At 33.7% G+C, this 18665-nt stretch overlaps 2 long non-coding RNA genes across 3 annotated transcripts; one reads left to right on the top strand and one right to left on the bottom strand.

The window, feature by feature from the left end:
* Nucleotides 1-6894: 6894 nt before the first annotated feature.
* Nucleotides 6895-11055, bottom strand: LOC148782085 (uncharacterized). The gene is made up of 2 exons (XR_016056250.1): nt 10307-11055; nt 6895-7746 (listed from the first exon to the last, which is right to left on the bottom strand). It is a non-coding gene; the product is annotated as an uncharacterized LOC148782085 (long non-coding RNA).
* On the top strand, nt 10173-14670 carry LOC148782086 (uncharacterized). 2 transcript variants are annotated; one of them, XR_016056248.1, is made up of 3 exons: nt 10328-11033; nt 13657-13785; nt 14297-14670. It is a non-coding gene; the product is annotated as an uncharacterized LOC148782086 (long non-coding RNA). The 2 variants fall into 2 exon arrangements; XR_016056249.1 differs by lacking the exon at nt 13657-13785 and having other exon boundaries at nt 10173-11033.
* Nucleotides 14671-18665: the final 3995 nt, after the last annotated feature.

Consider the following 18665-nt stretch of genomic DNA (forward strand, 5'->3'; position numbering starts at 1 on the left):
AAATAATATTTTAATAAGTTTAATTTTTTACTTTCTTCAAATTTTTGTTTGTTCGTTTTATTAACTTTGTCTGTTCATTAATTAAAACATTTATATTAGGCAAACTACAAGAGCATATATTAGATTTTTGTTCTTCTTTTTCTTCTTCTGATTCTGAAGAACTTGTTTCAGACTCATCTTCCTCATCAGAAGGTTCTTCATCTAATTCATTAATAATGTTATTTTGTTTTCTTCTTCTTTAATTACATTTATTGGCATAGTGACATTCTTTTTTACAATTCAAGCATATTTTTAGTTCATTCTTTTTATATTTAAATCTTTTGTATTTAACATCCTTATTTATCTTTTTTCTTATGGATTTTTCTATCCTTAGATTTATGACCTTTTTTATGATATTTTTGTTTTTTGTGTCTTTTATCATACATTAGATTAGTGTCTATTCCAAACTGATAACAAAAATCTTCTAATTCTTTGTTATAAAAAGCTTGTTCTTTCTTTATGTGTTTTCGTATTTCATTTGGTTGCATATCATAATTCCTACTCTATTTATTTCTGAGCTATCTCTCCTTAGCTAAGTTGAGAAATATGAATTCCTTCTTTTTAAATGTAAAGTTTTATCTTTTCATAAAAGGATCTTGGTAATCTAGAAATAAATTTCTCTTTTCAGTCTACCGTTGCACAATCTACTAGTTGTAAAACTCTAATAGTATATACATCTTTATACCATCCATATTCATCTAAAGTTCTACATCTAAGAGTATGTAATAAATCTTTAATTTTAGCTTGTATTTCTTGTAATCTACCAACATAATTGTGTATTATTGTTATGATTAAAGTTGTAATTGCATCCTGAGTAGTAAAACCTTGTTCATTTAATATAGGCTTTACCAATATCTTCTATGGCTACATGAGTAGTTATGAAGTTTTTGTTTGTATTTGTTAAGTACTTATCCCACAATCTTTTTAATTGTTCAATAAATTCTGCTATACTAATTTTTACCATAGAATGGTCGTTATTTCCTCTAATTAAGTATGCATTAGAAAACATAATCATGTTTTGACAAATATCTATTACTTGATATTATGATAGACTATCAATACTCCTAAATAAGAGATAGTTGACATGTCACCCTTTTCTTCAAATTGAAGATTTAAAGTTGTTAATCTTCTGTAATAATTTTGAGTCTACTATAGGACATTAATATATGTTTCATTATCTTAATCATTTTCGAATCACTCTTCTTTATAAGATAGATATGAATTGGATTTAGATTCAGAGAAAGTCTCTTCATTATTTTTTGTTAAAGCATTAATTTGTTTCTCTTCATTATTTTTTGTTAAAGCATTAATTTGTTTCTCTTCATTATTTTTTGTTAAAGCATTAATTTGTTTCTTACTCTTGTCTTTTATAGATAGCTTAGATAATTGATTAGTTAGTAAATCTATGTTTTCTTTGATTTTTTAAAGAGTTTTTTCTAATTTTATTGAATTAGGTATAGAAGGGGTTGTAATAAAAGAGGTAGAAATATTAGTTTAATAAAATTTGTATTAGTTAGAGTGTTTGTCAAAAGAATTGTTTGAGTCAGAGATGTAATCAGGGCAAGAGCACGACGTGTATGGAAGTCTATTTTCTATTTCGTTACTACGTAGTTCCAATAAAATCATTTGTATAAATTTATGTAATTCATGTTATTTACTCTCGTTTTTTTTTTTACTTTTGCTTTACTTTATACTATTCATTTACTTTATATTATTCATGTCAGTAATACGTTGCTTATTTTATACTATTCATATCAGTAAGCGTTTAATTTCAATTTCTTAAACTTCACGTAAAAAGTTATAGTCTTGTTAGACTATATTTGATTGTTACATTATTCATCATAGAGGGACCAAGACATTGTGGTCTAAAGTACCAATAGATTATGGTCCAAAGGGACTGAAATAGGCAAATGTTATTTGGCGATACTCTGACTTGACTTGACGCGCTAAGGCAATCAAGGGTGTTATAGGTTTGATGAGGCTGAAGTCGCTTGGGTGTGTGAGTCAGGGACTGTGTGACCCTTGTTGTGATGGTTGGCCTTTAGAGACGAGAGCCAAAGCTTCATCACTGAACCATTACACGGTATGTACATATGAACCATTACACGGTATGCACCATAGAGCTGTGATTTCATCATGTCTGTGTGACTTTAGACTCGACTTTAGGGAAGAACCTGTAATCCATAGACTATGATTGTTTCTCCTTGTATGTTGTCTTACTTTGGTAGCCTAATGGTTTGTCAGTCATGGGAAATGCTATATCAGTTTGAGAAAACAAGCGTGAATCATGGTCCCTAGTAGAAGATGGAGTGTTTCAACGACATTATAATTCCTAGACCCAGTTCGATCAGATTCCCATTAAAATTATTTGGAATTAATTATTTTGATGATTAATAATTTTTAGATTGATTATATAGATTTTTATGTCTCTATATATTTATTTTTATAAAATAGATTTATAAATTAAGAAATATTGATTTAATTATTCAAATAAAATAATGTTTATTTCCCATATTCTAATAATCAATTTTACTTTTATAAATCATATATGATATGATGCCCCATAGGGCCCACCATAGAACCTTATGGGATGTGCGTGTGGGGCCCACTTGGAGCCTCTAGATGATCGTGTCACCTCTATTGGATATATTCTTTTGATCATCGTATCTTGTTGACTAAAATAATTAAATAAGATATGCATTATGGAATCTATAGATATATAAGAAGATTGGATATCTAAAAAAGATATGTATAAATAAAGATATTTATATAAAGACATATATTATTTGATATTTTCTATATTTTGGTATTTGATGGGATAAGATTTAGGAAGCTGAAAGATAAGATTATAGAACTTATCTTTTGAATCATGATGGTTGATCTAATGAATGGATAACTCAGATCTCATAACTCACAAGTTTCATATGATCAATGGTCTAAATTTAATCTCCATAAGGATGATTATTCTTAAAGAAACTCTAATCCCTAGAAACTCTATAAATAGAGGCTCTCCCATCTCTAAATTTTTACACTCTCTCTCTTCTCTCTCTCTTAGGGTGGCATACCATCCCGTTAAGGTTAATTCTCTCTATCTCTCATCCCTCTCTAGTTAGAAAGAGAAAAGAGGGCACACCTCAGACACACAAGGTATTGTAGTCTTGTAGTTTATGTGATATACCACGTTGCTGCGTTATTGTAGGAGGAAACCAAGTTTGGGGTGTATTAAGTGTAATTGAGGTAATCTTTCGACATCTTACTTCATAGTTTACAGTATTTTATTTTTTATGATTTCTTATTCTTATAAACATAGTGTTGCCTTTATTTATTGAATAAAAGAAAAGAAGTTGTAATTAGTAACAACAAGTGTGAACTACTTTTGGTTATCTATTTATTTATTTCAATTAAGTTTTATTGTACTTAGATCTTTGTAAGTGTTCTAGTTGGTGAGAAAAATATAAAATAAAAACTACATACACCGTACTAGATCACCTTGTCCAACTTTTAATCATGTGAATCGCATTGCACCAATTGATCATATTGGAATATTCATCCTTTAAAATGACTCTAACAAGCAGGTTTTTTCCTTTCAATTTCATGACATAAAAGATGAACCTAAGCTTAATTGGGAAGTTTAAATATATAAGGTTCTCGCATTCCCTTTGCATGCGAGTTGTTATTGATTCTCATGTGCTGACACTTCACACTAGTAATATTCAAGTGATTTTCTAGAAATGAGATGATATAAAGCCTCATTGATGTTAAAAATTATATTTTTGTATAATTGAGCCTTAAGCCCCCATGGAAGATGTAATATTGCGCTTATCAAATATGTGAACAAGAGCCCCAATTTATAGGGCTACAAAGTTATGTACTACTAAAGAAACTAACATATGTAATGAATCACATTCCTAATATGGATACACATAAAAGGAAAAAAATATTGTTTCAAAAAATAATTGCAAATTTCTATATTTCTACACTCCCCCTCAAACTCAAGATTGGTTAAGAGAGAGCAACTTGAGTTTGGATAACTGCAGGTTGGCATTGGAAACAAAGAATAGAAGAAGCTTGAGAAGCTGCAAATTAGCGATCATCATAAACTGATGCCTCAAAAAATAGCAATCCTCATAAATCGATGCCTCGAACAAAGCAATTGCATAGAACATCAAATAATCACGTCTCTAGAACAGACATGATCGAGTTTTTTCCTCGATCGTCATACAAGATGGTGTAACGAAAAATTCTATCATCCAATGGGATTGAGTAATGGAAAACTCAATCATTAAATACAGGCATCTTGAATAGACAGGATCAAGTAAACTCAATTATCACACAGGATAGAGTAACAGAAATCTCCATCATCCAATAGGATTGGGTAACAGAAAACTCAATCATTAAATATGATTAAGTAACGTAAAACTTGATCATTAACCAGGATCAAGAAATTCGATAATCAAACAGTAGGCACTTGGAAGAGCCAACAGAAATCAGCAGTAGATTGACAAACACAATTGGACTTTAGATTTGGAGGTGAGAACAGTGAGATCCAATATATATCAGAGAGTCAAAACACGATTCAGTAGTTGTTTTGTGGATGGTGCAAATCGGTTGTTTTTAGATGCTTGATCAACAAGCATAGAAATCAACGACGGAGCAGCGGTGGATCAACAAGCCTAAAAAACAGAAGGCAAAAATAGAGCGGAAAATCAGAGTTCAGTGATAAACAAAAAAATTCATATGTTCACCAGAGACACAAATAAAGTCGTCGAGACATCTGAGAAAACATAATGACATATGGAAGAGCCAACAAAGCCAACAGAACTCGGAGTGGATCCGATACAGATTCAACAACGCGCAGACTAAAATAGACATAACCGAGTAACATAAAACTCGGTTAAGATTATTTTCGGTGATAAATAGAAGATTACTTTGGAGAGGTATGTTTAGGACAAGTTTCAGAGGGGCAATGACAATATCAGCTCAGACAAGTCAAGTTTCAGGTGGACATGATGCAAACAAAAAGAAAACTTTTGTCAGATGGTGCAAGGAAGAAATGACTTTGCAGTTGGTTTTATGGAGGAGAGAGAGAGAGGGGCAAAGAGATAAAAAGACACCAGCGACCCTCAATATAATTTGCAAATCACGAGACAATAACCACTGGCAATCCAATTTGGAATATTCAATTGTAAATAATCAAAATGTCAATGAAATAAGGTAACACTTGCAAACTACAGTGAGCAATGAGTCACGACTTGCTCTGATACCATGTTAGAAATTGTATATCTATATAATTAGGCCTTAAGTTCTTATGGAAGATGTATTATTGACCTTATCAAATATGTAAACAAGAGCCTCAATTATAAGGTTACAAAGTTGTGTGCTACTAAAAAAACTAACATATGTAATAAATCACCTTTCTAATATGGATACACATAAAAAGAAATAAAATATTGTTTCGAAAACATAAGTGCGGGCTTCTATATTTCCACAATTGATTCATAATTTTGATTATTTTGAGTACATGTTTAAATAGTTAAGATATTTTTTGGAATTTGGGAGGATATGAAGATTTCATAGATTCATAATTTTGATTATGTTTAAGTATATAATTCTCAAAAAAAAGAAAGAAAATTAGGTTTGATTATGGATTTGGGTGTTTAGTTATAAGCCATCTAATGCATTGGAATTTGAGCTCTTTGATTTGTGACTAAGTGACTTGATCTGAAGCCAAGTTCTTTCCATTAGCTCTACAACTGTATAAGGATAAAAGAAATTAGGCCACAAACTCATAGATCCCAACCTATCTCCCCAAATGGTATATGTGTGACCCCATAACACACATCCCTCTTGGGTCCTTGAAAGGATACTTTTGGTGGTAGGTTTAGCTTTCCGCCTTCTCCAAAATCATTAGTTTGCCCAAAAGTGTGCTTAAGGAAACTTTAGGAAGAAAAGACTCCAAAAAGGAAACAAATCAAATAAAACACAAATGTGAAACCAAATTTACTCTTGATAATTACGAATTTCAAGTTTTTCTTTATTAAGGTTTAAGTTTGGGGAGTAGTTCCAAGCACTTAAAAAGACATATCTTTTCATTTACATCCAGGTTTTTATGTTTCGTTTTAGTATGTTTTGGTTATTATGTTCTGCTTATTTATTTAAAATAAGGGTGTAGTTTTCAAGCAACGATTTTTTACCAACTCCATTAGGGAGTTGTCCTGCTCATATCTTTTGTTGAATGGAATGAATCAATAATTTTCGATATTTTGATTGGCTTATGGCATAAGAAAATGGTGAATTGTAACCAACCAATACATTATTTATGAAATTATAAAAAGCTGAAATGAAAAAAGTTGGAATGTCTCAGTACTAAGATTTTGAGATGATCAGAACTACCAATGTACCTTTCATCAATGAGAATATGGCTACCCCTCGTACTGATGCACCATCAGTTCTGTGAAATGGTGTAAAGACTAGACATGTTGCAAATCCATATCAATGGGATAATGAAAAGGAAAAATATAGAATGTGACCATTTATCTTTGGTACAAGGTGGTCACATTAATTTTGACTATTGGATGTGAAATTGGGTCGTTGCAATTATTCCATTGACCAAGCTCAAACTTCAAAAAATTCGAACTTAAGGGGGAAGCATCTTCACAAAACTCAAGATGCTAGGGTTCTTAGGACCATGAATGATTATAGAGGATGCAAATAGGACAAATCATCAGAGGGTTTCAATGCATTCTCATTGTTTTTTATCATCAAATTATTACGCATGGTAAAGTTGCATTATGTTTGTTCAATAGCTACTAAATTCGAACTCTTGAGCTTATTATTTATACACAAATCTAGCAAAAAAATTATGATTATTTCCCTCTCAAATTTGTGTGCAAAGAGAGGAGAACCTTAACATTAAAAATCTTAAATAACTCTCTTAAAAATTCGGTCCATTCAACTTTCAATTCAAAGGGAATGAATTCTATGATCTCTCATTTGTGAGTGTCAGCGTGTTGGCTAGAACTCGCATAAAACCTTACAAGCTAACATTAAAATATTTTTGTATTTCTTTAATAAGAAACAAACATATAAGAAAACTAAAATAAACTAAATCACAAAATTAAATTAAATAAAAAAAAATAGTCTTTATCCAGGTGTGATTTTGTGTTGTCCAAATCTTGCAATGCGCTTTTATTTTCTTCTGAGGTCATGATGGTACACTTTTAAGGTGTTCAATGGAGCAATACTTGAGTCATTCGAAAGCTTATAGGAGTTCTCACGATCCAAAAATAGTCTAATTTAGATGAGTTTTTTATGGGTTAATGTATTTGGGCTCTAAATGAGGTATTAGATCGGCATTCGGGCTTTTTTTAAGGGAACTGGGCACAAATGGGTTTAGGTCCTAGGATAACTAATACAAGATAGTTCTTAGGTTTTGTTTTAGGTCATGGGTTTTACAGTTGTTAGAAAAACTGGGCAATCTAGTTGGTAACTGCTTGGTTAGAGCGATTTTGCTAGCACTGGGTTTTACACATCTATAGCACTCCACTAGAGCTGTGGCAGAGGTTGATGAAAGTTATAATAAGGCTTTTTCATCCACTACAAAATAATGATCACTGATGTTGCTGTAGTTCCTTGCCACCTTCGTCCCTTCTCGTCCGTATGGCTACAATCCTTGGTGTTCTGCTTCTCTTCTCTTGAATCCAATGGCTACAATTGTTGAAAACAATTCATTAGAACTGTTCTGTAAGCAGGCGACCAAACACTCTTTTTGACGATATCACAGAGCTCACAAATGAATTAGACAATCAAATTGTTACTAACAATCAAATCTATCAAATCCAATCCCCTACGCACACCAAATTGTCAGCTAAGGCATTTGCTTCACGATATATATGATTGAAGAACACTGCAAAAGAATTGCAGAGATCCATAGCCTCCAAACATGCAAGATCACTTCTTTTATGATGGCAAGATCACAAGACTTTGAATCTCATCAATTAATAAATGGGATCAACTCCACGGGCAAACAAAAGAAAATTTCAGAATCAACACATATAAAGCAGAGTGGAAAAGGAATGAATTAATCATGCGCCAATTATTTTCAAATGAAATTGTAGTAGGCTATTCTTGCGTCAAAATTCCTTGACAGAATAAATATATTCTTAACAATTAGAAAAAAGATAATTTGAAATAGAAATATAAAATTATGATATGTAAATGGTAATGTATCAATATCACAGCTTTTATCTTAGACTTAACGTAGTTTAAAATGTTTTTGTTGTGACAATGGTTGCATGATGTGGTACCTCAAAACTCATCAAAAAAACTAATTAAGGTACCCGAAACTCTGCAAGTCCATTATCTAATAGGGCTGGCGACGGCTGGGCGGCTTGGCCAGCTTTGCTCGACCCAGCCCTAAGACATTAGGGCCTAGGCCACAAACTGTGAACTAAGGGCTGGGATAGGGCCACTACATGTCAGGCCATACCCTTTTTTTCCTATTTGTTTCTTTTATTTTTTAGGGCAAGCTTTCTATCTTCCCCTACAGCATAAAACTTATATATTTCCCCTTATCCAACCGTCCATTCTGAATGGTGGGCTAAGATTTCCCCAAGGATAATGTCTATTCTGAATTGAGGGCTAAGATTTTTCTAATCACTATGTCATGTGTCTACGCTATTTTATTTTTAATTTTTTTCTATAAACTATTTTGACACCAAATTTTGGATGTCCATTCCTCTATTAAACTCGCACTAGCAAAAAATATATTAAATTTCAATAAAATAAAATAACCAAAATACCCTTGAAAGTTTTAAGGGATATTTTGATCATTAATTTTTTATCGAAAAATTATTGTTAATATTTTTCATAAGTGTGCTTCAATGAGAATATGGAATGTATTGAATTTCATATTCTGACAATTTGTATTAAAAAAACTAAAAATAAAATACTTTGAGACGTCGAATCTAAGATCAAATGATGGGTGGCTCTCTTGATCAAAATTGGATGGCTGGGATAGTAAGGGGAGGATAGAACTTCTATGCAGTAGGGGAAGTATAGAAACCTTTCTCTATTTTTTATTCATTTGTTTATTTGGCTGCACCAACCTAGCCCTAATAGGGCAAGGCCGTGCCTACGCCTTAGCTGACCCCATGGGGACAAGGACTAGGCTAGGGCCAAGGCTTGCCTAAACTCATCCTTGTTATATATGTCAATGATAGTGGGCCTTAGGGAGGAAAAACACTTTGGATCCCTTAAAATACTCTATCTTATATTACTTTGTTTTGATTTTTTTTTTTTTTTTTTTTTTTTTGCATTATCAAAATTTTTATAGATCGAAGAAACGCTCTAAGAGCTCCAAATTTACAATTATTGTCAAGAAGTGGACATGATAGCAATCAAGGGGTATTTTTAAGTACTGCCTCATATAACCACGGCCCCACCTTTAAACTCAGAACAATTACAAAAGACTGCAGGTCTCATTTCAACATGTTTATGGGGAGGCGAATGATATTACTGATGGACTTGCAAAGCGAGGAGTTGAAATACAATCCATTACAGTTTTGATGTACTTCGTTCTTGAGCTTTTGTATCTATTAATTGAGTAATAAAAATGAGTAATATTGTAATAATAATAATAATAATAATAATAGTAATAATAATTTAATAAATAAATAAATAAGCCTGATAACTCCTTGGTCCAAGCTTGTTTAGGTAAAGGGTGGATGGTTGGACAATCCAAAGACTGTTCTTAGACAATCCAGTCAATAATGAAAATTGTTTTTGAGGAATCTAGTCTAAAAAAGTGTTAACCAAAGGAGGCTGTAATGGAAAGAATTACAGTATCCAAGTCTCTAACCTAGCCCACTAATTTAGAAGGGAAACAAGTGAATGGAATGATGTGGCAGTAAGATGCACAGTATCCAAGTTTCAGGTACCTTAATAGTTTTTTGATGAGTTTTGAGGTGCCACATCATGCAACCATTGTCACACCAAAACCTCACCATTTTAAACTACATTAATTCTATATTTATAGCATAACAAAGTCTAATAAGAGTTGTGATATTGATACATTACCATTTACATATCATAATTTTATATTTCTATTTCAAATTATCATTTGTCTAATTGTCACACCAAAACCTCACCATTTTAAACTACATTAATTCTATATTTATACATTAATTCAGTCTCAGAAGCATCCCAAAGGTCTTCTGCAAAATTAGAATACCAATCTATTATGACGAAAAAGGAAATCGACTAGTACCAGAGGTCAAGAAATAGGTGGTTGAAGTCTGGTGATCTGAATACAGGCTTCTTCCATAGGATCGCCAACTGTCGCAGGAGGGAGAACACTATTTCCATCCATAGAGATGGGGACAACTACCTCACTGAACTTGCTAGCATAGAAATATTCTTAGATTATTTCCAAGCCTTTTACTCGGACCCCCAAATCCGTAGACCCCGTATATCAGATTTGGACTATTCCTGATCGATGAGGCGCTTTGGACGAAATCTCCAAAGCTGTCAAGGACCTACCCAAAGACAAATCTCCTGGTCCAGATGGCTTCCCGGTAGCTCCCTTCCAAAGATTCTGGGAATTGTTCTGCCTAGATTTCCTCAGTTTTTTTGAGGAATTTTTCCATAGAGGCATCCTGCATAAAGCCCTTAATGCCACCTTTATTGCCCTAGTACCTAATAAAGAAGGGGCAGAGGACATCTCAGAATTCCGACCTATTAGCCTTTAGGACAAACAATGGTGGAGATTTTATGCTGGAGGAATTTGATGTTTTCTTGAAAAAGAACGCGATCAAAGAGGTAGCTTACATTTGTTGGGGCGCCTCAACAAAACATGATTGCTAAGCGGAAGAATCAATGCACTGTGGAAGCTGCTCGTACAATCATGAATGGAAATAACTTGCTCAAAGTTTATTGTTTTGAGACAATGCTCACTGTAGTGTACATCAATCGGATGCCATTGAGATGGAATGAAGGTGTTGTATTGATCAGGCCCATAAAAAAAAACCAAAGATTCCTTGTATTCTTTTAACAATCCATACAATTATTGACTTTATTTTTTTTTGAGTGAAGTTAACGAACAATTATTGACTTTATTGTAACATAATATATTTTATTATATGTATAACATATAGTTCACGTCGTTTATGCTTACATGTGGTTCACTCAGAGGTATACCACATGAACATGGCAGGGGAGGTCTTGGGTTCAAACTGCAGCCGTGTTCTTTTATACTTTTTTAGTGTCCCCTGTGTCTGGAAGTTTAAACTCGTCCTGTAGCATGTGTTGACCAGTGAAATGGCAACAAGAATGGAGTTTCTGGGTAATGTAGCATCTATAAATGGTATATTGATTGAATTGCAAAGTAATCTGCGTGCTTCTTTCTTTCACTGTATTGAATGATCATGGAATGGTTGTGTTCCACTAATATCATGGAAAATGTAACATTTTCATGTGACATTGTATGTCTTTGTGGAAGTTTAGTTTGTTTAAACTAATTAAGTTTATTTTTAATTTTTCTGATAAGATGCAAGATTTCTGGTGCTACGGTGTCTATTGAAACATGAAATTCACGAGATTCCTTGTACCGCATCGTAGTTGATTTTGTGTTAAACATGTGCAACAGGTGACTGTTATTGAATGACGTTGTAGTAATTACTATTATCTATATGTCTGCCTCCCTTTGCTATTAAATCCTGTTTTATTCCCTTGAGAATATGCTTTAGATGGCTATAATGGAAGATTTATTTGTTTGCTTTGCTTTACTCTTAGTACTCAATTTTTGCATGGGTTTGGGACTTTAGAAAGTGTATTCAGCTCGTTGCTTCACCCTACCATTGTTCAAATTGATGGTGAGGAGGGCCCGCAATTTCTTGCGGGATTTGCTAAAAACATAGGTCTTGAGAAAACTTGTGCTGCAAGAATGGTTTGCGCTGCTGTTGCGGCATTCACTCGGTCCAAAGTTTTGCAGGCTTGGGGTATTATTATGTCTATGTTGTGAAATTTAGTGTTATACAAGCCACGAAGTAGGCCAATTGCCGGCTTTTGAGGTTTTCTCTATGATATAATTTGATGTTTGGCACTAATCCAGTTTTCCTGTTATTGCTCATTATTGGAATCTGTTTGTTTTGATGCATTAGCAAGGATTTATTGTTATTTATATTCAAAAGGACTTCGCAGTATTGAGGCATTTCATTAACATCAATTTATACAACTATAATCACATCCTTGCTTCACTGTTACCAAATTTGAAGGGAGATTGACATTTGGTAAATGGTTTAGTTGCTGGCTTTGGTCAAGAATACCTGTACATCCTCGAATTTTAATACAACCATCAGCATTCTCAGGGGAAAAAAAATTATTATTGTAAAGACTGAACCGGACTTCAAATTGGCCAGGTCTTGGCCCAAACCTGTCTGACCGGTGTCCTACTGGTAAGGCCAGTTTTAAATTAAAAGTAAAAAAATAAGAAAATTTGTGAAAAATTTATGAATTCTTATGTTCCCTAGTTCATTTGGTACAATAGGTTTTCTCCCAGTTTTGGCCATCTTCCCCATCCTTTTGGTTTCAGGATGAAACCTGTTTTGGGCCTGGTTCCGAGTCCAATCCATTTGGTTTGCACTATTCTTTATAAGACTTCATTAATTATCTATATAATTGTTATTAGCTTGCTTAGCTGCAAGGACTTTGGCCTCGATTTGCTCATGTTTTTCTAATAACTTAAAGAAGACAAAAAGGTATCCAGCCATATAATTTCTTGCATTGAAATTTTCGTTGAATGCATAGACTTTCTTATGTAGGAGTTCCACATCAAGGTCTTCTGGGCCTTAGAATTTGTTTCTGTACTTCTATTGAAATAGCTAAAGATGACCTTCTTCTTTGGTCGTAGGCATTGGAAATTCAAGGAAAAAGATCTGAGGCTTTAGAGGAACTATACCAAAGATTTGTATTGTTCATCAAATTTTCCCTCCAGAAGATGATTTTGTATGTTAGTCAGTTGCTTCACTTTTGTTTGTTAAAAGATTGAAATATTCTCTTCTTATTAAGTGATGCTTCTCTTGCAAACTGCATTTAGATTATTCTTAATCCATTCAATTTCCATGCATGAATGTTTTATTATCTTAGGTCCCGTTTGGATGTCCTGATAGCAATACCTGAGGCTTGCCTTTACCTGGCTTTAGGAGGCGGGCATGAAATAAGCCCCCACTTACTTACCTTTTGGGCATTAGTGGTAAAATAGGTTATGCTTTTCCCTTTAGCGCTATTGGTAAAATTTATTGGTTAAATTTGGTCGATACATCAGCGAATAGTAGTGTACCAAGCTGGCATGCTGCCTATTCTGGCCCAATTCTAGGCAGTTTTATTGTTACCTGGGAAAACAAGGCCATGCAAATGGGAGCGTCAATCTCTTTCTTTTTTTGAATTTCAAAATTTATTCGACAGCATAAAATATAACATGATGTTTTATGAATTCTAAGTTGGAGTCAGAACTCTTATCTGAATGTAGATATCAAAATACATGTTTTAGAGGGTAAAGAAGGTCCATGATGCAACCTTGGATGTTTTGCATTGACATCATTGTGAATTTATTATGTTCAGTCAGAAATGGAGATGTTATCTCAAGGCCTTGAGAAACATTTGACAGTGGAGCAAAGAGAAAGATTATTTAAATTATTCGTTAAAGTGTGTGGTTCTCAGAGCCAAACAATTGCAGGAGTTCTCCGCCTGGTAATCAGCCGTGTCTCTGTCTGTGTCATTGCATATACTGGCATGCATGTCTTTGTGCAGATTACATGCACTGGGGGAACTATGAGAAATTTAATTTTTACACATACAATTAATACAACAACAAAAAAACGTTACTTCTTATATTCCTCTAAAATTCCCTTCAGAAAAATAAAAAAAATTGCATGACACTTGCACCATGGTCCTACCTGGATGCATCAACAGATAACCTGTTGACATGTATCCACTTTTGTGTTTAAGTACTTCTCTTCTTGTCGTCATTCAGTGTTTTAAGGATGCGTTTTATAGTCATCATTGTCGAAAATAATCTAATTTCTTGATGAGAATATTTCTGAGGAGTTTCACATCTCAAAAGACATGCCATTTTTCTTTTGTTTTTGAGATTTGAAGTCACACAAGCCATTGGTTCACTTGTAAATAAAACCAGCCAAATTTTTGAGTTACTGCACATTTGGATGTGGCATCATGGGACTGGATCTTGTTTCCTATGCAGAAACCAAGTGGGCTCTCCTGTTGTGAGGATTCATAAAGGCTTTCCATGTGAGGATGTCTATTCTCAACAAGGTTCTTTGACAAACATGGGTTTTTGAGCAAGAGTACAAAATCAAAGATGGGAATCTGCCTTCAAGTTTAGAGCTCTACTTTTGGTGGTTCTCTCGCTCAGTTTTTGAGCAAGAGCACAAATCAAAGATGGGAATCCGCCTTCAAGTTTAGAGCTCTCCTTTTAGTGCTTCTCTCCGTCTCTCTCTCTCTCCAATCTGTTTGCAGATCCATCCTCACCATTGATAATTGAGGATCAGAATGAGGCTTTCGAATTGTTATTAGTTCTTTTATGGTATTCTTCTCCAATAAATTGTTCCTTGGAAAGTTTGTGATTGCACGAAATTCGGGGATATAACCTCATCAACCAAGTAAACGACTTCCAAACAAAGGATTTGAAGCACACCTGTGAGTGCCTTAAAAAAAACATCCTCATGAAATAGAGTCTGAAATTTGAACTGTTAATCGAAGTTTTTAAGAAATCAAAATGTAATTTTTATTTTCGGGAATTCTCATTTCAGAATCCTAATGTGGATCTTAGAATTCCACAAATGTTAAAAAAAATCCTCCTAAGTTATACCCAGGTGAGTAAATGTACAATATGCTCAAACGGGAGAAAACCGCCATATGAACTCATAAGTCCCATAATGCCCCACAAACCAAGAGAGGGCGGACCACTGTAGTGGCCTGCCCATTTAATTTTTCTCCGTCGTAGTTCTCTCTCTTTTGAATGGTAATAGAAAGGAAATGAGAGATCATTTACTTTTGGGTGTGGTTTCTATTAAGGTTGCAAACTTAAACAATCCAATTAAGGCGTAACTCCAAATTTTATCATAACATATAATTTTAGTGTAAAAAATTCTTAGGATTATCTAAAAATATATTTTTATATCTAATCATAAAATTTTAAACTCTAAAAACGGTTAAAATCAAGTAGATCTATAAACATATGAAATTCTTAAAAATGGATGGTATAGATAATGTGTTGCAAGATGAATTATTTCTGAGACTCAAAATCTTTCTTTTTTACATATTTATACATCTCGATGTCAAGATGATGGGTTTTTCAACATTAAAACTACATTTTACGATGGATTTTTGTGGTGCATCTTTAATTCTACATTTTAAGGTCCTTATATAAACTTTTTCTTTTACTTTTTATATATGGAGGTTACAATCATCAATGACTGTTGAATTTAAAATCGGGTGGTCAATGATATGCTATTGTTTGGGCACAAAATTTCAAATAAAATTTATCGAATGATGTGATCACTTTGATCTATTAGACTTCACATCCAATGATTAAAAATGATTGTGACCTCTTTGTAACAAAAATAAATAGTTTCATATTATACAATGTAAGAATAAATAGTTTCATATTATACAATGTAAATGCTGGGCATGATTACCCTCTTTTTCTCTCTTTTCCTCTCTCTCTCTTGATAGCTAATAGTAAATGCATGTGCCGCCAAACAAAGCATTGTGAATTGTGAAGAATGGGAAGTGAAGTACCCAAGCAATTGAATGGGGGACATTAGTATCTAATTTATCACTAGATAGTTTGCATTGTGATAAACAAAAAAGCAAAGTTGAATCCCCCCCCCCCCCCCCCTTTTTTTTTTTTTTCTTTTTGTTTTTGTTTTATTATTTCTAATTATGGTTAGAACAAATGGCTGGCTTATCCTAAAGTGCATCCATAGATTTGTTGTATGAATGTAATATAATGGTTATGACCCACTTGGTCAGAGTGCCAAGGACAACACACTGAGAAGTTTGGAATCCTATCAAATTCAAAAAAAAAAAAGAAAGAAAGAAAGAAAGAGAAAGTATATAGCAAAATCATTTACTTTCAGTATAAAGAGTTCAGGATTACTTTTGGTCATCAGATATAAAATTAAGCAGCAAGAATTGTGTCATTGATTGGGCTTTTAAAATAAATTTTCCAACAAAATTATAATTCTAGATATGATGATTATCCAGAATTACCCACATCAGGAAATCACATATCATGTGGGATTGGGATTGATATTTATAAGTATCCTAAAGAAAATAGATATCCAAAAAGATTAGGACTCTTGGTTTTGATATATATGTAACACCTATAGGAAGTTTCTTATCTGGTATGGATTTCTAACCTGATATATATATTATGAAAGTGCTGAGAATTTGTGTGCCATATTTTGGTCACCATATGGAAAAAGTGGCTTCTTCTAAAGAGAGAGGTAGAGCTTCCTCGACATTGCAAGTCTTTCCTTAGAGAGAAAAGAGCTTCATATGAAGAGCAACGCCATGGATATGCTTCCTATGGATTGAGATATTGGTTTTTCATCGAGAAGCGGTTTATATGAAGATTTTGGATGATTTCCCCTTTTAGTGAGAGAAAGTTTTGGTTGCTCTTAATATTCTCATCGTGGACAATGGTTTAGCAGTAGAATGGAGATGATCTCTTCTTGGATAGTGGTTTAGCTGTGGAATAAAGATGAGCGATCGGCGATGGTACCGATCGAGAGAGCAGGTCTAGAAGGGTTTACTCGACTGGGTTTTGTCAAGGGTTAAAGTAACTCTTGTCCCAAAATCTGTGATATAAATTTCATTGGTATAGTGGATTTCAGTTTGTTGTGCCTGTGAATATAGCCCTTCTAGGGTGAACCACATAACTCTTTGTGTTATTGTGATATGTGTGTTTCATGTTTTATTTATCGTTCTTGTTTTATGACTCGTACTCTCACCTATTTTGTTTCAAGCTGAAGAAGTATGCGATCTTGGTAGGATCCAACTTTTGAGATTCTTGTTTCCTCATATAAGAAGGTTCTTAAACCCTAACAATTAGTTACAGGGATTACATAATGACACCATTTATCTTTGTTACAAGTAGGTCACAATATTTCTAGTTATCAGATATTAAATTGGATGGTTCGGGACGTGCCATAAAGTTCGAGAATTTTCTTTTTGAACTTGGAGTTCAGTCAATGGCACTCTTATAACCACCCAGTTTGAAATATGACGAATAAAAGTAATTGTGGCATCCTTGCACCAAAAGAAAATGGTCACTTTATATACTTTTTCTTAGTTCCATTAAAAACCAATTTTACTATTATCAAACATTACTTTATGTTATTGTATACTATGAGACCATACAAGGAGGTTACAAATCTTTATAACTATCCAATATAAAATCTGACAACTTAAATGTATCACGGAGTTCAAAGAACTTTCTTTTGAACTTTGAGCTTGGGCAATAGAATAAATATAGCTATTTAATGTCACATTAGATGATCAAGATTAACTATGACATCTCTTATTGCTCCAAGCATTCAATACAATTATGGCCGGCAACAGGCCGGTCCAACCTTGGCGCCAGTTCCCAAAGGGCTGACCTGCCACTGACTAAGCCAAAAAGACCTTGGCCCAAGCCTGTCCATAGCCCTACCATGGCTATAGTGGGCTGGGCCAGGCCATACCAAATAAGACTAAAAAAATAAAAGAAAAAACACAAAGAAAAGGCATGTCGGGCCTTGGCCTCCTAGCCCTACCCTTAGGCCATGGTTGTCCAGCCCTAGCGCGGCCGACGGGCCACATTTTGTGTCCTGGCCCTTGTTTTTTAGGGCTGATAAAATCGGTCCGGGCCAGGCAGGCAACCCGTCCCATTGCCAACCAAACGTACAACGACTAATAGCTAGATGTGTCATCCCTCTTGTCAAAGTCCACCAAATCCATCTATTAATTCTTGCCATAGTATTGTGTTGAGCCCTCCCATGAAGCAACCAATAGTAAAGAGACAACATAATAAATGGGACACACATAATCTTGAAAGGGAAAGTGAAGAAAGTGAAGGATGAAAAGAAAAAGGAAGTTGATTTGAAGTAGAAACATGGAATTTTTACATACTGTAGCTAAATCTCTCATGTTTTCACATTGGAAAGGGGCTCACTTGTAGGTTTCATTACATAAAAAAGTGGACCTAACTTGGGTTGAACAGGAGAGAGATAACCTTTGCTTCACAAAATATCCTGATCCAAACCACCAAATATTCCTCTCTTTGTTTACTTAGTTTTGAAGTTTTATTAATCATCTCTCTCTCCGTTTTATTGCAAGATACGACTGACCATGAATCTATAAAAAATGTAAATTTTATATTCTAAAAATAAATTATTTCAAACTTTATTAAGCTTTGAGTCTTCTAAAATAATCTACTTTTAAGTTTTAAATTGTAATTATTTTCATATTTATGATCTCGGGGTCATCAATGAAATTATCTACTTATGAAGATTTTAGATCTAAAATCTATCTCTAAGATAGATCTTAATCACAAAATCACCAAA

The sequence above is a fragment of the Amborella trichopoda genome, chromosome 5, assembly GCF_054954075.1.
Source record: "Amborella trichopoda isolate Santa Cruz 75 chromosome 5, AtrichopodaSantaCruz75HAP2 v2.0, whole genome shotgun sequence".
NCBI classification, from domain to species: domain Eukaryota; kingdom Viridiplantae; phylum Streptophyta; class Magnoliopsida; order Amborellales; family Amborellaceae; genus Amborella; species Amborella trichopoda.